Source organism: Crinia signifera, chromosome 19 (genome assembly GCF_055691185.1).
Source record: "Crinia signifera chromosome 19, ASM5569118v1, whole genome shotgun sequence".
In the NCBI taxonomy this organism is placed as follows: Eukaryota; Metazoa; Chordata; class Amphibia; order Anura; family Myobatrachidae; genus Crinia; species Crinia signifera.
The window spans coordinates 58,720,313-58,741,905 of record NC_139226.1 but is presented as its reverse complement, the minus strand read 5'-3'; the positions used below and the strand labels follow the sequence as shown (position 1 = coordinate 58,741,905).

At 47.2% G+C, this 21,593-nt stretch overlaps 1 protein-coding gene across 2 annotated transcripts in view; it reads right to left on the bottom strand.

Moving 5' to 3' along the window:
- The window catches only part of LOC146042578 (galactoside alpha-(1,2)-fucosyltransferase 2-like), a 273,576-nt gene that overhangs the window by 165,447 nt on the left and 86,536 nt on the right, over positions 1 to 21,593 (bottom strand). The window contains exons 2-4 of one of the 2 annotated variants that reach the window (XM_083162632.1): positions 9,076 to 9,203; positions 5,643 to 5,719; positions 2,504 to 2,561 (exon numbers count right to left, since the gene is read on the bottom strand). The gene's annotated coding sequence lies outside the window, so the exon portion shown is untranslated. The remainder of the gene's footprint in view (positions 1 to 2,503; positions 2,562 to 5,642; positions 5,720 to 9,075; positions 9,204 to 21,593) is intronic. The other variant, XM_083162633.1, reaches the window with a different exon arrangement.

Here is a 21,593-nt window from a genome sequence, read left to right as displayed (position 1 = left end):
ACCACTGGGGGTATGATCGTAGCAATGCTGGAGGATCTGGCTGCTCCTCTGCTGCAGTCTCAGACCCCTACATTGTCCCAGGCAGTGGCATAAACAGGACTCGACAAAGTGGGGCGTGACCTAAAAAGTGGGTGAAACTACACCCGTTAATATTAAATAAGCTAATCAGACGTCGCATCAGTCGGCAGGGTATTGCATGCGAAGCACGGCATGCAATGCCTCACCATAGTGGATGGTGGCCTTAAGTTCATCCCAGTTGCTGTCTATGATGGTTTCTACCCCCCTCCCTGGAACACAGCAGACAAAGATAGCAGCTGCTTAAAAGGACATGCGATTTCTCATTTAACCGTAATGACAGCCGATGGATGAGACTTGCAGCACATCTCATCTAGGGGCAGACCTCACTACCTGTGGGAGTGCACATCATACGATCACGTGCGCACAATCTGTTGAACAGACCAGTCGAGATTGAAAAGTTGGGTCCAATCTCGTTCTCGTGTATGGGGCCTTAAGACAATAGAGCAATGTAAACATGCTACATCATTTTGAATAGCCAATCCCCCAGTTCGGGGGAGGAGCTGCGAACACATATGCTGGTTTGTTATTTTAAGTCCCGGGATGCCTGCTACAGAACGAAAAGGACGCGATCCATACTGGAGGCCTTGGTCAGTATAATTTAGCGAGTGGATTTCTACAGGACAAAGAGATGGTCCAACAATGGAATCCATAAGTACATACAGTGTGAAATATTGTAGAATGAAGTTGTATTCCTCTTATGTGTCTGTGTTTTCTTTTTTTGTGTTGTAGAACTACAAGTACCAGCGGGCCCTTTAATGCCCCACATGCTGGGACGTGTGGTTCTCCGAGAAAATAGTTTTCATTCTAATTTTTACACCAGAAGATCAGCCAGGTGCCTACCGTCCTGGGGCACCGGGAACTGCTCCGGGCTTCAGCCCGGGCAGGGGGTATCCTGGAGGAGGGAGACCCCTTTATTGGGGAGGTCCCTACTCCCCCAGGGTCTCTGCCTGGGCTGAAAAGTCAGCAGGTTTAATGCTTTTGCCGGGGGAACTATAAATAGGTTTCCCCAGGCTGTGGAATTACCCTGCTGGCTGTTTGTGACTGCATGGATCTGACTGATCCATGCAGGCTTCTGACAAATAAGAATGGAACAGATGGTCTATTTGCCATTCGGATTTACTGTTGATTCATATTCGTATTCACCGGAACGAATCATTAGTAAATTTGACGATACCATAGAATGCATAATATATAATACATAAATGCATCCTTATGTCCATATTCTATTGATGGTGGATTTATTCATATTTTTTTTTTAAATGCTAACACTTACGCACGGTATAAATACAAATTGTACGAATTCGTACTTTCGGAAATTTGCAGATGTGTGAAAATCACATTGAATGGGTAGGAATACGACCATTCGCACCCATTCAATCTTTGTAAGTTTCCCCCAAAGTGCAACAACAGCTCAGTGCAAAGCATTAGAACCGTAGAAACTCACAGGACTCATCATGAACACACCACCAATCAGCTCAGACATGCTTTCCCCACTGCTGCATCTAATGACTTACAGTACTGTGATTGCAGGTCCTGTATATATCTGAAGTGTTACGCCCGTACCCGGTGTTATTTATTTTCTATTCAATTGGGATCTAATTGCACGGTGCTGTGTACAATTAGATTTTGACTGTATAGTACAGATTTTTACTATATAGTCATGCCTGCACAGTCTATTTTACTATCCGGTTTCGATGCCGCAGGTCCGCGCATCGTGTTCGAATCGGCATCAGATGGGGCAGAAAATCCTCAATCCTGACTATTGTATATCGTCAATGACAGCATTCCCGCGATTCCTGACATCCCCACTGGCAACCCCCCCCCCCCCACTGGACAACCCCCCTATTGTGACCCTGTGACCTCCCATCCTGGGATACATTGCCATCCCTAGGCTCATGCCTCACAGGACTAATGGGAAATTTTTATGTTTTACTACTGACTACCTAATTAACAATATTAAGTTACTACTATTACTATTACTAATGCTCGGGGTGGAATAAACAAGCATGAACAATATACAGGCAGGGCAGTATGGACGGTGTAATGGTTAGCATTACTGCCTCACAGCCCTGAGGTCAGGGGTTCTATTCCCACCATGGCCCTAACTGTGCAGAGTTTGTATATTCTCCCCGTACTTGCGTGGGTTTCCTCCGGGTGCTCCGGTTTCCTCCCACAATCCAAAAATGCATTGATAGGTTAATTGGCTTCCAACAAAATTAACCCTAGAATGTCTGTGTGTGCGTGTACATGTGGTAGGGAATATAGATTGTAAGCTCCACTGGGGCAGAGACTGATGTGAATGTTCAAGTATTCTCTGTAAAGCGCTGCGGAATATTTGTGCGCTATATAAGAAACTGTTGATAAATAAATAAATGAATAAATACAAATCAATCAGTACCAAACCAGATGCATAATCTAATCTCACCTCTATTTGGGAAGTACAAAATATGGACCATCTGGGCTGTATCCATGAAACATGGCTCCTGGAAGACGAAAGAGGATTTTAAGAGCTACCTCTAGGACAAAAATACAATATTTTTCCCTTAAAAAAGTTATTTTAGTAAGAAAGAGGGTGAAACAGGGTCAGGGTCACATTCATCTGCTAACATCAAATACAGTCATCTCGACTGAATACTTAACAACAAAGAGAATCTGTTAAAAAAAACACCGGGCCTAATTCAGGCTGCGCAAAAATGCTGACAATCAAGCAGGTAAACCACCCCGCCAAACGCACAAAGCGCCCTCCCCTCCCCCCCCCCCCCCGCACCAAGTGAATCCCCGCACTAGCACGTGAACGGATGTATACGCTTACACACACAGGGCATAAAGTGGTCATACAGAGGTGGGGGAACTCATTTCTCTATGCCACCTAATTACCCCCCTTCCCCCATTAGGCAGAGACAGGGCCAGTGGTATGGTTTTTTGGCATCCCCATGCAAACTACAATGCTTTTCTGTGAGAATTACTGTGCAAGTCCAATGTGGAGGTTAAAATGTTCTAACTCACCATGAGTTCCCCCGTTCCCCCTCACTTTAACCCCTGCTTACACATCCGCTCACATGCCGCAGAACAGAGGAAAAATTATTTGATGGTCGCTTACAAGCCAATGATTTCAGGCACTCCTGAAAATAACAGGCTGCCCCAAGTATATTACTGCTAGTAAAATTGTACTTTCATCAACCATTTATCAGATCATCATGAACTTCAAGGAGAAAGGTTCAATCAGGGGCGTGACTATAGCACCGCGGCCGTGGGGGGGCGCTGTGCATGTGGGGGCGCCGGGGGGGGGGGGCTGCGGTGCTATAGTAATGCCCCCGCCCCCCATCCCCCGCAGGCTTACCTGTCTGCGCGTCCCAGCTCCCCTCCTGGCTTCAATCAATTCTATGGAGATGAACCACGATAAAATGGTCGCCCCATGAAGCAGACAGTTCTCTGAAACTGTCTGTGGTATGGGGGCGGCCATTTTATCGTGGTCCGTCTGCATAGAATTAATTGAAGCCAGGAGGGGAGCCGGGACGTGCAGCCAGGTAAGCCTACGGCGATGCGGGGGGTGGCACGGGCGGCCGGGGGTGGAAGTGCCCCCCATTAACGGCGGGGGGGGGGGGGCGCCCCAAACCAAGCTACGCCACTGGGTTCAATAGTTGTGAAGAAGACTTCAGGGTGCCCAAGAACGTCCAGCAAGGGCCAGGACATCTCCTAAAGATGATTCAGCAGCGGGATCAGGCACCACCAGAGCGGAGCTTGCTTAGGAACTGCAGCAGGCAGGTGTGAGTACATAGATGAAAATAAAAAATGGGTAGCAGCACTTAAAGATATGGAAAGTAATCCTAAAAATGATCAGTTGGACTGATTTTATAAAAATAATGTCATAAAAATACAGTTAATAACACAATAGTGATCCAATCAATATTATGTATATATAAAACACAGTTAAATGTGTAGCATAAATGAAATGGCCCACACAGTTCCTGGTGAGCATAATAAGGGAGAAGTCCATTCCTATTATAGCCCCTTTAGTGTACATCCTGTGCTTGAGTGGAGAATTGAATGGCATGGAGTAGGGTTAAATACCTTCCACCAATTTATTATTTTTTTATTTATTAACAGATATTTATATAGAGAACAGGTATTCCGCAGCGCTTTACAGAGACTATATAAACATTCACATCAGTCCCCGCCCCAGTGGATCATAGAAAGAAATGTGTATAGGCATAAACAAAAACTGGGCGCTCCCCTTTTTTTGGGGTGGACAAAAGGTTAATTGTGAAAAAATTGAGATTAGGGATAGGAGGAGGATAGGGGTATTACTTCCCTTGAGTTTCTGTAATGGTCTTTTCTATTCCACCTTTTCACCTGCTCCTTTTCTTTCTCACATATATAGGATGGTGACGGGGAAAAGTATATAGAAAAAATAAAAGAATAGAAAAATGGCAGTATGTGCAGTATTGTCTATAAATGTCTTGGTGTCGTAATTTATAGACGATACTTCACATTGCCAGTTTTCTACTCTTATATTTTCATAGAAGAATAGGTGATTAGCACCTGTTCTAAAGGGTGGAACAGGGAACTAGTGCAATAAAGTACCTGGGGCAGTTGCAGGATGATGAGAAATAACAAATGAGTAAAACTAAACTGAATACAGGACTCAGGACTGACACGAGTAACTGACAGTAACCAGGAGCATAGAGGTTAGAATGCAGATCACATGACCGGGGTATGGATGTATTAAAGGAATATAGGAATGACAAAAACCAAGCTGTGAATGTTAGGAAAAGGGTCACAGCACCCTACTCTAACAGCTAACACTATTGTTTCCCCTAGAAACCACTGGATACCTGTGGTGCTAAGGCTTCACCTTTAACATCCACGTTTGAAGGGGCAAATTAGGTCTGCCCCAACTCCGGTGTCTAAGGGTAGACAAGAGGAAAACTAACTAAATAAAACTAGAAAGCTGAGCAAGAAATTCCCATACACTGAGGCGATTTGGTCCGATGCGCGGTCCCACGCGACCACCCGTTCTGGGACCTCCCTCCAGGCGGCAAGGCAGGCAGGAAGCAGGGACGTATGCGATCCATCACAACGGATCGCATGCGTCCCAGCCGCCAGGAAGGCCCCGGCGGCTTGCAGGGTATCGGGTGTCCAAACACTGCTGTGAGACGTCGCGGCAGTGTATGGGCACCTTAACAATAAAGCAGACAGTATTTACTCTGCACATAAACAAAATAACTCACCCAAATGTAACTATCTGCATATTTTACATCTGCCCCCCCCCCCCCCCCCAAAAAAAGCAATGCACATGGTTTTATCCATTAAAGAAGGAGTTTGCTTTTGCAAACCAACCTGAATCACCCCCATTCTTCATGAAAGTGATCATTCCTTCTACCTGCCTTGGTCATACCCTGTATTGTATTGTATACCACTTCCCTGATTTATTCCCACTCTACAGAAATGAATATGGTTTGCAACACTGTCAAAAGCAGATAGAAACCCATTACCATGCCCACATTATACAGCACAGCGACCCAGAATACTTGTTCCCCAAGTCCTATCCCTCTCGTACTTACCTTGGCTGTCAGGAATGTGGATGCCCGGCTTGTATGCAGATACAGCAGGTCTCCTGCATAGTGTAAGTTCTGAAGCCCTGTGATGTCGTTTAAAGAAATAATTGTGAGATCTACAGTAACTTCAGCTTCAAAATGAGTCATTAGGAAAATGGAAATGTTTTCATCGAGAACATCTTAAAGCTAAAAATATTCAGCTGAAAGTATTAATTTCCAAGGCCTGGCTGCATAGGGAAAACCTGCATATCCATACTACTGTAATGGTGTAATACATAAGGATGGAATTGTTCCAAACACACTAAATGGAGTTATAAGGAAGCATAACATTACACAAAGAGTTACATTTTTGACAGTGTAAACTGTATTTCTAAAAGGGTTTTCTATGTCCAACCTTGTCATATATGACTATCTCGGCCTTTTCTGCGGAAGTGTCACCTGCCTATGCCCTCAATTAGGTGCTGATAACTAACAGGGAAACTATAAGGTGTTTATACTGAATGCCATTGCTATTTAAACTGAAGCTGCAGCCAGGTCACTCAGGAACCACATTTACCACACACTGCCATCCACATACTGTAGGAGGGGCCGGGGAGACCAGTACTGGCAGCATCCTCATAGGTTTCTATTACACACTTGTTCCATGAGTATAAATAGAAATGCCCACGGCCATTACAATATCATCATGTTATTTATGTGGAAAACAGTTTAACTCAAACGTATATATTACAAGAAACATAGTACTAAAAAAAACAACAACATTTTGTTATTAGAAAGTGATGCATTGTATATAGGAGTTTATTCTGGTTGCTTCGCTCCCCTGCATGTTCGCACAGGGGAGCGATGTTTATCAACTGTGCATGCGCATTAACTTTGATGCCATTATGCAGCCTCTATGTGTGAGCGGGTGCAGCAAATTGCGTATTCGCCGGCCCGTTTGCACCGAATGGTGTGGGGGGGGGGGGGGGGGGGGGCACGTGAGCAGCGTTTAGATGACCCGCAATGCTGCGCATTTTGCTTTGCAGGTCAACCAGAATAATCTCCATAATGTGAATGAAAAATAACATGTTGAAACATAAAATGTAAGACATTTGTAACAATAAACTGGATAAAGTCTGTTTAAACCATCAGGTAGAAATAAACGAGTGTGAATGGAAAGGTCTACAGTGTGTAGATTGACAGTCAGGTGACAGGGAGATACTTGGTGACAGGGAGACATTGGGTGACTGGAGGAGGTGGAAAGAGAGGACAGTTGGTGGCAGGAAGACATAGACTTACAGACAAAAGGTGACAGAGATAGTGGGTGACAGGGAGATATTGAGTACAGGAAGAAGGTGACACAGAGATACATACCTCCCAACTTTGGACCAGTCGGAAGCGGGACGAATTCCTGCACGCCGGAGGCGCGCCTAAAATATCGGGGCGTGGCCTAATTCGTGGGCGTGGCCTGCACTCACGGCTCTCCCATTTTGCCGCTATGGGGGCATGACCCAGAGGCTCTGTGAGCCTCTAGCCATGCCCCCAGCCCCCTGGCTACGGGAATTGACGCTGTGCGCATGCGCACAGCGTTTATTCCCCGCTGCTTAGCAGCCTACAGGGGGGACTCCCAACAGCCCCCCCTCACCGCGGGACACTGCCGGCCGCGGCAGGGACAGCGGGACAGGCCCTGATAATCGGGACTGTCCCGCTGTAATCGGGACTGTTGGGAGGTATGGAGATAATGGGTAACAGGGAGATATTGGGTGACTGGGAGATATAGGGCGGGATTGTCGAAACTAAAATGCTTTAAAAAACGCATTTTGGGTTGCTCTAAAGATCCTGCAAAACCTGGCGATGCCCCATAGAATCCTATGGGCTTATAACACGACCCACCGCAGCCCCGCACCGACCCCCCCTCACCTGTGTCCGGGCAGCACAGAGCTGTGACCTCCTCCTCCCTGCACTGTAATCCTCTTTCTGGTGCAGGGAGGAGGAGGAGAGCCAGCCCCCCACAGCAGCAGCACCACAAGCCGGGTAAGGGAGGGAGGGGGGAGCCGCCGGCTCACCGCAAAGGACAGCTCTTAACGCAAGAGCTGTCCTTTGCCATAATTATTTTATGGCGGCGATGGGCAGCGGAGGGGGCTGCGGATGTTAGAACTTCCCGCCCACAGGGTGAAAGGAAGAAGCTGGCAGGGAGATGTAGACAGGGAGACATTGTGTGACAGGAAACAGGTGACAGAGAGATAGTGGATGTGGGTGACAATGAGTGACTGGGAGAAGGTGATGGAGAAACAGTGGGTTGTAGGAAGAGGATGACATGGAGATAGTGGGTGACAGGGAGCGATAGACAGGGATAGGGGTCAGGGAGACATTGTGTGACAGGAAGAAGTGGACATGGAGATAGTGGGTGACAGGAAAATGGTGACAGGGAGAGGGTATCAGGGAGACAATGGGTGACAGAAAGAAGGTGACAGGAAGATAGTGGGTGACAGGGTAATGATAACAGGGAGATAGTGGGTGACAGAAAATATTGGATGACAGGGAGATATTCAGTGACAGGGAGATAGTGGGTGATAGGGAGACTGGGAGAGGTGGGAAGGGAGACAATGGGTGATTGGAAGAGTATGACAGTGAGATGGGACAGGGAAAGGGTAACAGGGAGATCATGGGTGACAGGAAAATGGTGACACGGAGAGAATGACAGGGAGATAGTGTGTGTAAAAAGAGGAAGGTGACAGGGAGACATTGGGTGACTGGGAAGATGGAGAGGGTGAGAGAGAAGCAGTGGGTGACAGGAAGATGATCCCAGGGAGACATACTGTAGTGTGACAGGAAAATAGTGGGTGACTGGAAGAGGGTGACAGGGAGGCAGTGCATAAAAGCTGTGAGGTGACTGCAGGCAGTGACAAAAAGGCAGGAGGAAGGAGCTGAGGAGAGATGAGAGGTGCGGCCTCTCATACAAAGTGTATTTCCTCACTATTAGATATTTACGAAGTGTTGGCTGAACTGGCACCTTTTAGAAACCCAACAGTTACTAATACCCCTTTCACATCGCACTTTTAAAACGGTATATTGCCGTTTTTTTTTCCATTTTAAAACGTTTAAGGCTGCAATGTGAAAGTGCCAGAGTTGATTTACCGGTTAAAGTTAACCGGTATTTCAACACGTTTAAAAAGCAGAGTCCTACACGGTTCAAAGCCGTTATTTGGCAGTTTGAACAGCTCTATTTCAATGGCTTGAAACGTGTCCCTTGGGGGTTAAACGGGTTGAATGTTTGAATGTTATTAAATGATTTTTAAAACGGTTTTCACCTGCAATGTGAAAGGTCTCAAGGTTCAGACCCGTTTTAAAGTCCCATTTAAGAATACCGTGTCATTACCCATTTCTGCAATGTGAAAGCAGTATTAATCTCCCCATGTAATGAAATGTGAGGACAATGATGCATTGCTACATCTCTTACTGTTTTTAGACGAACGATTGTTTGCTACATCTCTTGTTTTGAACGATTGCTTGCTACATCTCTTGTTGAGTTGCAGACTCTCAGAATTATATGACCTTCTGTCCAATCTTGTCGTTTGCTGTATAATTCTGACGGGAAAAAAAAGTCAAAACAGGAACATGTTAAGTGCACATTATTATTGGGAAAATTCTCCATTTGTAGTAATCATTTTTAGTTTTACAATTAAGTTGCAGAAGTAGTATACATAATACATGTTCAATCATTTAATACTCCTAAAACAATAGATAATAAAAAGAAAACATTGGTAATGTTTTTATTTTTATACTTTAAATGATTAATGGGAAGGGAGAAAATGGAAAGGGGAAGTGGAATGGAGCAATAATAGGGGGGTGACTGCTTTAAGCTGTGTACACACGGGGACGATAGGGGCTGAAATTGCTGGAAATATGGTCGCAGGCGACCATATTGCCAGTGATGGGAGTGGGCCCCAGCGTTAAATCGCCGGGTGCGCGCTCCCGTTTTCAGCCCCGTTCTAATCGCTGGTCGCAGGAGCTTGCTCCTGAGACCAGCTGATTACCTCTGCGGCACCGCCGGCAGAGGTTTCCTTTCATCAGCGACCATCTCTGGTCGCTAATGAAAAGGAGAAACTGAGCAATATATTGCTCAGCCATATATTGCTAGCAATATATGGCTGAGCAATATATCTCCCCCGTGTGTACGGGGCTTTACTCTGACAGTATACCTTGTGCTTACTAAGCTTTTATACTAACATCAATTAACTTTGTACTCAAAGCGGTTTATTTGCATAAAACTCCTATGTTGTGTGGTGCATACGTGAAGGATCTGCCCTATGCAGAACAGCGCCTGCTTCAATATACGTACAGTAGTAGTAGTAACTAAGCTGCAGCCTAGTCGATAGACTTCAGCCATTTTGGGCCAGTGACTGGGGCGGCAATAGGGACTAATCCAATTATGCACTTTGGACACAGCACTCGGATCTATGATGCCGGCAGATTTTTTTCTTTAGCAACCTGCTGTAACATTAACATGTGTGTCCAATAACGCAGCAGCGATACTATTAGCCTGGCATACAGTCACTAGGTCGACATAGGAAAGGATGGAATGCATTGGGTCGACCACTGAAGGTCGACAGAGATAATGTCGACACCTGGAAAAGGGTGACATGGCTTTAAGTTGACAGGGTCATAAGTTCGATACAAACATTAGATCGACAATGGGAAGGTCGACATGCAAAATGTCGACATGGGTTTTTAAAGCAGGGCTTTAAGTCCCTGTTTTGCCATGAGGTTAGGTACAATTGTTATGGGTGCAATTTGGAAAGTCCATGAGGGCCATTGTCTTTCCTATACACACTAAATGAAAGGGGCCGCAGCCAATATACAGATGGAGCCCCTCTCACTCAATGCCGGCGCTCGCCAGAATGTCCCCAATGGCGAACTCTGGCTGAGAGGGACTCCATTAGACTGGGATGTACAAGCATCTCACGCGCACGTGTGTCCCAGTCACTCGGCGGCTGGAGACGGAACCCTGCCCAGTTATGGGGGTGCGGCGGCAGCTGACAGGGATTGGCGGCGACGCGGCAGGGACCAACAGGGAGCGGGACGGATGGCGGGGCCAGGCGGCTGGCAGGGGGCTGGCAAGTCTATCACCAGCCCCCAAAAGCATGAGAGGCGCTACATCTATAATTAACTATATCGGCCACGTGTCCCGATATTGTGTGTACACACCGAAAGATATTGGCCACCGATATCGTTTAGTGACGTCACTGGGACCTGCTGAACAGGTGGGTCATTTGGTTATATAGCCAAATTGACCTGGATGTTCAAAAGACATCAATCATTGTCAACTACATGCAGGAGCACACATTCTTAATGATATTTAGTGTACACACTAGACAATATTGTGAACGATATCAATCAGAAACCCCTGTATGAGCAATATTGTTCTCAATATCCTCTAGCGCGGTGATTTTAAACCTTTTTTCAACTCGCGGCACACACACAAGCCTTTAAAATTACCAAGGCACACCATCAGGAAAACAAAACACACACACACTCACACAGTGGCCCCACAGTAATTAAACAAACACAGTGGCCCCCACAGTAGTACAAATACAGTATTGTCACATAACCAGCAGAAAGAGATGATAAGAAAGTAGGGATATAGATAAAGAACAAGTACAAGCAAGAGACCACATTATAAACAACAATATGTGAATAACAAAAGGTATCTATTCAAAAGGCTAATACTGGAAGAAGTATGTTTTACCTGGCCATGGTTTTATATTACATGCGTAAAATGAATAGATACAATATATGGTTTCCACGTGTCACAAAGTTATACCTGTTTATATGAATGCATGTTACAGTATTACACACCCTTACCCCCGGGAAGGGAAGGCATTTAGAAAATGCATACATATCTGTGGGTGTATTCAAAGTGAACACCCACAATACAAATAAACATGCAAGAATGTGTAGCTTCAGTTATTGTAGGGTTTCAAACCTACAGTATGAGTTACCTTTGGGAGGAGAATGACACGCCTCCTCAATGGGGCGCTGTGCAAAATTCTATAAACTCCACACAGACATAGGCATTCATCCACACTCACCCCACTTATCTAAGAAATAAAGACGCGTACAACTGAATGGGCTTAAAGGGGACGGCTTATTTATTTTGAGCAGGGGCGGCCTATTTGAATCTTACTAAAATTTATGTCCCTGCTCTAACTAAGGTGGCGGGCAAAGAACGGCATGCAAAATAAATAACATTGCTGGAAAATAACAAAGTAATAAAAATAACAAACTCCGGATCTAAGGGTCTCCTGCCCTAATTGCCAAGGACCGGCCACCTGCCAGCGTCCAAGACAACGGCTCAATTATGAAGCGGACTTTTCAAAAGGGGCCAAATGCCCTAAAGGTCAGGGGGTTGACCTTCTGCTTCTGCCCCTGACCTCGCAAATATCATTAAGGCAGAGCTCACCACTCTGCCCGAGTCATCAAAAAATTGGGCCACCTGCCCTAAACTACAAATGTCCGCAAGAATTTACGCTATCCGAAGTAGATGATCGTTAAGGTCCAGACGTGGGCCCACCTGGATCGGTGATGCCCACATCTCGACATCAACCACCAGCTAAGTGTAAATACAGCTCTAATTTAACTACCGTTCTTTCCGCCAAGACAAAATAAGCCGACAACAACTAAACGAATAAATGCAAACGACTTCTCAAAAACTAAATCTGACTAATAATTGGGGCGGGCGGGAGGGCAACGTTTCCTGAAGCAAGAGGCAGAATCTTCTCGAAGCAAGAACATCACCCCATCAATCTCCACCTCTGACCTCAACCAGCCTATCCTGAACCGTCATTCAAATCAGCCAACCCGTCAATCAAGACAAGCCGAACCCCCGGGCCCAGATCAAGTGTGTGAGCTAAGGATTCCTGCCAATAGCCAGGTGAGTTTATGCTGTTTTCAGCCAGACAAGCTGGCTTCTACAGTCTTAAACTCCACACAGACATAGGCATTCATCCACACTCACCCCACTTATCTAAGAAATAAAGACGCGTACAACTGAATGGGCTTAAAGGGGACGGCTTATTTATTTTGAGCAGGGGCGGCCTATTTGAATCTTACTAAAATTTATGTCCCTGCTCTAACTAAGGTGGCGGGCAAAGAACGGCATGCAAAATAAATAACATTGCTGGAAAATAACAAAGTAATAAAAATAACAAACTCCGGATCTAAGGGTCTCCTGCCCTTAATTGCCAAGGACCGGCCACCTGCCAGCGTCCAAGACAACGGCTCAATTATGAAGCGGACTTTTCAAAAGGGGCCAATTGCCCTAAAGGTCAGGGGGTTGACCTTCTGCTTCTGCCCCTGACCTCGCAAATATCATTAAGGCAGAGCTCACCACTCTGCCCGAGTCATCAAAAAATTGGGCCACCTGCCCTAAACTACAAATGTCCGCAAGAATTTACGCTATCCGAAGTAGATGATTGTTAAGGTCCAGACGTGGGCCCACCTGGATCGGTGATGCCCACATCTCGACATCAACCACCAGCTAAGTGTAAATACAGCTCTAATTTAACTACCGTTCTTTCCGCCATATCAGTTCAACTTGAACTGACCCGCCACCAACCTAATTCCAAATACTCCCTCAGCTAAACCTCTAAACTTCTCAATGCGTCTATTAAATTCTGGAAAAACAAATCCATCCCGACTAAAGAGAGATGCACCCCATCCGGCCTGTACAGGGTCTCGTTTCTAAAGGATATGGCCTCGTGCCTGACGACCACTCCGCCCTCCGTTACTATAGCCCTGCCGACTACGGAATTGATCCGCCTACGTACCAAATCAATGGCACCCGGATTGAGTGCATCTCTCCAAACCCTCCTAGGTATAATCTCTGACCAGAAGAAATGGCAAAATCTCCATTCTATGATCAGGTCCAGCAATAAATTCCTAATCTCAAATCGAATATTGAGACCGGAATTATGCGTGAGGTCGTTGCCCCCCAAGTGGATGATGACAAAAAGTGGGTAACCAAACGCCCTAACTGACTCATCCAAAAGACCCCTCAACGCGGACCACCTCATACCTCTACGCCCCAGCCAACGGATAAATCGCGTCTCAGGGAAACGTTCCGTATCCGTGGTTACCTGGGACAAAGACAACCAATAAATAAATGAATGCCCCACCATCCAAATTATATTGGTGTCCAAGCGTTGACCTGTAAGTTGAAATGATATATACCGTTAGAAAATTTGAAATAAATGCAAACATCTGGCAAAATTTTTAAAAGGGGGGGGGGGGCCCGGGAGATTCCCTTAAAGGTGATTTTGGGGTTCTATATTAAATTGTTGATAACTAATAGGACTGTGATTTGGGTGATCTATTTAAGACTAATTGATTATTTGACCCACTTGAATTATGTATAATCTCTACCTGTTGTTTCTTATTCTATGGTGGGGGAGGGGGTTGGGTGGGTCACCCGATTTGACTTGAGGCAAAAAACACAAATCTTCCACCAGTTGGCTAGAGCCTAATTTAAGACTGGTGATAACACAAAAAAATCCTCAAGGCCCCTCAAACACTAAAGCGTGTTTGGGCGAGCGGCTACTCCTCAAATGGGCTCACTGGACTATGTCGGCCTGATGTATCGCTTAAATGCACCAGACCGCCATCTTCCGAGTGCTCGTATGTCGACCTGAGACCAACCCGCCGCAGCGGCTGCCGAAGCGGCGCCGATACGGAAAGAGTGTGTCCCAAAGTCGGCTGGAGAAAGACCCTGATGCAATATACAGCGCCCGAAAACCGACCTAAACTGGAAGTTAGTAAGGGGGGACCCGTCGATGTGCATCAGCCAGGCCCCGGGCAATTGGGGCCGCAACTCCACGTAAGCCAGAGCCGCCGCCACCGGACAGATCCGGCGGTCGCCACTCCGACCCAAATGGACCCACTGCCCCCTGCCCGTTACATCAGTCTTTGAGCGCTGTATCTTGCACCATAAACCGTCGTGGTGCACGTCGACATGGCCGAACAGCATAGGCGAGGGAGATGCCCTGGTTGCGGACACAAGTTCGCCTACTCTGAACGCCCCATGGAAAGCCATGGCAAAAGCCAGCCTGAAAAGTCGAACCTCGTAATCGTTTGAGCAAATTACTCTTAGGGACCTCGAGATTCGACGCAACAGGCCGGCATCAATCGGCCGTCGCCTGTCGGGCAAAACCGGCCTGGCTCTGGCCCATCCCTTTAGCATCCTGGAAAGCATGAAAGACTTGGTGATGTCTCTCCTCCCACCAAGATGCAAAAAGAATGATATGCCTGCCAGAGAGCGTCCAACAAAACTTCTGGACTTACCCTCTGTGTACAGGTTCCATACATAGGCATTTATAAGACGCTTAGAGCTCTTACCTGTGCCACCCTGTTCAAGCATGAACTCGCTCCAGCGCTCCCATGAGGCCAGATAAGCTCTAAATGTAGCTGGCGCTAGCGACCGCAGGGCCAGCTCCTCTACCCCTCCAGAGGCACCTGCCTGAATCTTACCCATTCGAAACGGGACAATGCATCCGCTACTTCATTAAGAACGCCTGGGACGTGCTTGGCTCGCAACGTAATGTTGTTCGCCAAGCACATCATCACCATCCGTGCCAAAATACGCAAAACTGGGAGAGAGGTTGACCTTAGTTGTGTAATGGATTGGACCACCCCTAGGTTATCACACCAAAAGACAACCTCCCTGTTTCCCAATTCTGCGCCCCAGAGCTCTAAGGCGACCATTATTGGAAATATTTCCAATAATAGCATATTCTTGGTCATGCCGTCTCGTGCCCAAGATTCGGGCCAGGCCTCTGCGCACCAACGTCCCGCGTAAAATGCGCCGAATCCGGAAGATCCTGCAGCATCTGTATATAATTCCAACTCCGCATTTGCAACGGCTGGAGCTTGCCATATGCATATGCCGTTGAAATTATCCAGAAACATTTCCCACACTTTCAGATCCCTCTTCATTTCTGAAGATAGACGTAGAAAATGGTGGGGTTTGCGAATCCCGACGGTCGCTCGCTGAAGTTTTCTACAAAATATTTTGCCCATGGGTATAACTCTACATGCGAAATTAAACAGGCCCAATAAAGATTGAGCCTGTCTAAGTGTTAACTTAGCAGCCGCGATGGCATAACGTATTTCGTCATGTAACCTGCGTGCTTTATCTAGAGGAAGCTTACACAGACCTAGCTCGGAATCAATTTCAATTCCGAGGTACACCAAATCAGTAGTAGGTCCCTCGGTTTTTTCCCCTGCCACGGGAACCCCGAAATCTCTAAATAAATCAAGCGCTGCTTCTAGTAACCTAAGGCACCGGTCAGAACTTGGAGGACCCACTAAAAGAAAGTCATCCAAATAATGAGTAATGCTGTCAGCTCCCGACACTTCCTGCAGGCACCACTGCAAAAATGTGCTAAAGCGCTCAAAATAAGCACATGAAATGGAGCAACCCATGGGCAAACATTTATCTATGTAAAAACCCCCATTCAATTTAAATCCCATGTACTGAAATGCGTTCTTATGTAAAGGTAATAGTCTAAAAGCTGATTCAACATCCAATTTGCACATGAGGGCACAAGGACCAATCTTTCGAATGATGTCTATAGCATCCTCAAATAAACAATAATTAACTGTGCACAAATCGTCATTGATGGCGTCATTGACAGATGACCCTCTAGGACAAGAAAGATGCTGAATCAGCCTGAACTTCCCTTTAACTTTTTTGGGAACCACCCCAATAGGGGACAAAATTAGTCCCTCAACTGGTGGTGTTGAAAACGGGCCTGCCATGCGACCTTAGTTTTACCTCGGCTTCAACTTTTTGTGATATTATGTCAGGATGTTCCATGGCGGAGCGTAAGTTACCCTTACTTCCCGTACTAATTGGAGCGGAAACAGGTAATTGAAAACCTTCTGAGAATCCGGACTGCAAAAATCTTGCTCCATCTTTGTCCGGATACCGTTCTAGCCATGGTAACATCCTGACCAATACTATTGGAGTTGGGGCTCTATCCAACGACAGGTGCCGCTGGACCGCGGCTTTGTTTTGTCGTGGACTGAGCCCCACCTCCCCCACCAGTTGGTGGTTTTGTGCAATCCTTGATTGCGTGTGGACCTCCGCATCTGATACAAAGGTGCCGAAAACGACACCGGTTTCCCAGGCTGCATTGCCCATTATTAAATGAGTAGCACCTACCATGGCCATGCTTCGTATTACTTCCCTTATTAATATTATTGTAAGGCCTACTCCCATACTGTCTTACCCACCCCTTATTTTCTGGAGCCCTAATAGGTGTAGCTGATTCAGCAACTTCGCCGTATAACTCTACGTCTTTTTTACCAAAATCGTACACCTCCCGGCCATGCTGCTTCCTCCTAAACTCTTCGTCATAGACCCGCCAACCGGGTCCGACGTAAGATGTGTAGAGTTTATGAATAAGGAACTGGTATCTCACCAGGTTCACGTATTCATCTGGATGTGTCTCTAAATAACAGGCCACAAAAATAAGTATGCCTCTAACCCAGTTATTATAAGTTCGAAAGGCGTCCTCGCTAGCGGGTCCTTTTTTCCTTGCGGTTAGGAGGGCCCGCCTATCTTTGCTTGTTAAAGCAAAGATATCTACATAGCGCCCTTTCCTAATCCTATCCCTAGCCCTAGGGCGCAAACCCCGCTTAACAGCTGTGTTCACGCACTGTACTGCATCGGACTCGACCGACACATTAGAGGATCCGGAGCTATGGGACCTATATTCCCTACGCCTCTTCCGCCTTCGTCTCCTCGTGACGCCGTCCGAAGATGACTTTTCTTCGGAAGACGTCGATGTTAACGAGGAATCCGAGGTTTCATTTCTGCGCCGTCTCTTCCGAGACTTTGCAGATCTTTTCCGCCTAGAAGTCTTTTTTACGGACGAATCCTCAGACCCACCACTGCTAGCCCCGGTATTGTCGTCATTTGTCCAGTCAGGATCATTTGTGGACTCACCAGTATCGGATGATGCTCCTCTCCTTCTTCCACGCACACCCCTTCCTTGACTCGACGATGGTCCTTCCATTGCTTGCTCCGCGGGCTCTTGACCTGTCAATAGAGGTTCATTAACAACCCCCATCACAGTTGGGACATTCGGCGATACCCTTTCAGCAGGGGAAATGGCCTTTCCCCCTCGCGCCGCAGTAATAGTCGGAGCTATCGCTTTGGCTATGAGGTCAGATACTGACTCCAAAGTTGCCAAAGGGTCAGTTTCCCCTTGCCCACCTGGCCCGGTGGTTAACATAGGAGCCACTGCCGACACCACCGCTGCGCATATAGATGTGAGCGCCGATGTGTCTAATGACACGGTGTTACCCTCTGTGCTCCTCCCAGCAACCGCGTCCGCATATGAGCGACCCGGTTGCCTCCTGGCCCCTTGTGCCGCCCTATTGGTCTCCTTCGCCTTCTCCGCGACCAACCTTCTCCTCGCTGCCCGTCTAGATCTGGCGTTAGGATTTCTAACCCCCTCTACAGGATTCACTTCAGAATCACTTTGTTGGTCCCCGTCACTACCCCCGCCTTCTCCGCTTGAAACAGCAAAGGGAGCTTGCTCTTGTGGACCGGATTCGCTGCTTTGCGAATCCACTTCACCTAAGTTAGTGCTTGAGGATACCGATTCAGCCGAATCCTCGCTATTATCCTGCCACGTAGCTACGGCCGACTTAAACATTGCAAATTCGGCATCAGTTAATTTATGCCTCATGTCCTCAATAAATTGTCCCCTGGGGTTGCCATCATAATTATTACCACCAGATGGCGCTGCTGCCACATTCCTATTCTTTCTTTTTTTATGTGATCTCCTGCTATTACACCTTCCCCCAGCAGAGGGCGCTCCAGGCATAGAAGTGCCTGCAACACCCTCTGCAGCATCTCCTGCTGCACCCCTGCGGCCAGTTCTAGCTCTGACGGACATTATACGCCCAGTGCTCATAGGCACTGCACCCCCCCTTTTGTTTTTATCTAGCGCTCCGGTCCCCTGACCGTCGCGCCTTGACTGTTCTACCCTGCCTGCCTGACGCGCGGATGCGGGTCCGGACTGACTCCTGGCACCCGCATCCATCTTAGCTGATGCGGCGGATGCCTCAGGCCTAGCGCCTGAGCTCCGCCGCTTGCCGCTGTTTAACACGGCGGGGACGGGTGCCGGCACATCACTTCTAGCCGCCCGCCCCCCCCGCGCGTGTCTGGCGTGAGCGGGTTGCCGGAGGGATTCCTGAGCCTCCGGCAGCACCGCCACGCCGCCCAGCCCTGCCCTGCACAATGCTGTTAACTGCCGGAGCGGGCGGTCCCGCCTGCGCTCCGGCAGCCCTCCGTCTAGGAGAAGGGGATAGCCCCCTCTCACCGCCTCGGGAGGGAGGCCTGGCTCTGGGCCTGCTCACTTGCCCAGGTTCACCTAGCGCAGCGTATCTAGCGGGAGCCCCCGCAGTGCACTTAGGCCTAGGTGACATGTTAGGTTAGATATAGAAAAAAGGAGAGGATTTTAAAGTGGTGAATATAGTTTAGCAGTGATAGTATAGATAACTGGGGTGAAAGAGAAAAGAGATGGGTAGAGAGAATATAGAAATATTAGATCTCTAACACAGGATAATAATTGTTCTGTACTCAACAGCCAACGTTTCCTGAAGCAAGAGGCAGAATCTTCTGGAAGCAAGAACATCACCCCATCAATCTCCACCTCTGACCTCAACCAGCCTATCCTGAACCGTCATTCAAATCAGCCAACCCGTCAATCAAGACAAGCCGAACCCCCGGGCCCAGATCAAGTGTGTGAGCTAAGGATTCCTGCCAATAGCCAGGTGAGTTTATGCTGTTTTCAGCCAGACAAGCTGGCTTCTACAGTCTTATCCAACTATAATCTCCCTGAAACTAGTTTTCAAAAGTAGGCAAGTATGATATATTCACACATTCCTCTCCATTTTCAGAGAAATGATTCATAGGGTTATGGGACAGCTGTGCCATTTATGAAAGTTATAATGAGACTTTACAGTTGTCCTCAGAGCTTACAAAACTTTCTGCAATACCCATAGTACCCTGTGGCATGATGCACCAAAGTCTGCTGGTGCATCCCGCCATACATCACCGGGAACTGTATTCTTAATAATCACAAGACCCTATGGGATTATTATCGCGAAAAGACAGCTGTTTCGATAAGAGCGGTCACTTGTGATGCGGCTCCGTTGCAGAGCCCCTTTGCGCATACGCAGAGTGAGGTTGCCAGCCTTGGGGCATGCTGGGAGGGATCCATGACTGATCCCCCTGACAGCGCCACAAAATAGAAGCCCATATGCTTCTACAGGGTAACGCCAACTTTCCAATGTTCAGCTCCTTGATTTTCCTAAGCTTAAATATAGAACACATTGTATTAGCATGTAAGGGAAAGGTGTCCCCTAGATACAGTAAGACAGAAACATTTGCATTTCCTTATTTGGATCACTTTGATGAAATAAACTAGATCAGATGGTAAGCGCGATTCCGGTGTCACAGCAGCTACGACCTGGCTGTTCTGCTTAGATATAAAACAGAGATTTCATATAGTACATGTTGTAATGTACTGATGTAAGGCCAAGCATAATCCATTAACAAAGAAACCCAATAAAACTTCCATTTTCCTAACTACATCCATCTGTCCAGATCAGGGCCGGTGCTAGGGTGTCTGGCGCCCTCCTGCAAACCATAATTTTTGTGCCCTTTTACATTGCCATTGCAACAAGCTGCAGCCCGATTGTGGGAGCGTATGGAACATGTGATCCTATGGAGGATCTCGGGTGCATATACATACATGTATGCATACACCATCTCAGTGCTGTGTCCGCAAAATGTTGCAGGCACTAAAGGTGCCCATACACACTGCGAGAATTGCATACGTTATGTGCTAGATCGCATCGCACAGCATGCATGCAATGTGTGTGCGATGTGATCCGAAAGAGGTACAAAAAGTATGTGCAGCACATACTTTTTGTACTGTGCGATGTGATGCCCGCTGGCGAGCGCGCATTGCACGCGGCTATTGCAGGAGGCAGTGACAGTGAGGGCTGAGGCAGCTTTAGCAGAGCAGGGAGGGAGACAGCGCCTTTTCAGCATGGCGCCTACCTGCTTTGCAGGAGCTGCTGAGTGGGTAGCGCCGGCCCTGGTCCAGATGGAGGTGCAGTTTTTTTTTTTAGCAACAAGGACGCAGTGTGGATTGTTAATGCACGCAGGATGCGTGATTCTACCTTCCTGCTTTACCATGTTAGTGCTGTCGCCGCTTCTTGCATGTAAGCAGCGGCAATTGCAACTCAACCACATCTGTAATGCACATGGCCATATACATTTGCATCTGAAAAGAAATACAGGCACAGGAGGAGGCAAAACGTAGGTCAAGTACAGCAACAGCCTGACTGGCACAGAGAAGCACATAAGTCTGAACGCTGTATTTGCCAGTGGTCATGGGCAGATGAAAATAAACTAGAACTATGATGGAAATGACCAGCACTAGCAAACCAATTGTGACTGGCTGATTGGGCCCCTCCCAACCATGCGAGGGGATGTGTTATGAAAACGCAGGTGTGTCATGGTCATTTTTCACAGAGTGTATCTGTCATCTGCGAGCTTGCACCTGTTAATACTGTACGTGCATCTCTACTGCTGTGTCCAATGTACATAGGCATAGATCAACCCTAAGCCTTAGGATCATTAATTCATCAGCATTATGGTCGACACCATTAGGTCAACATGTATTTAGGTCGACATTAGTTTAGGTCGACATGCAGGAAGGTCGACATGACTTTAGGTCGACAGGGTCATTAGGTCGACCTGGGTGAGGTCGACATGGAAAAAGTGAACATGTATTTATTTATGGCAGGGCATGAAATACCACCTGTCGGCACATGTTGGCTCAAAAAAACAGTAAAAAAAACCCATGTCGACCTAATGACCATGTCGACCTAATG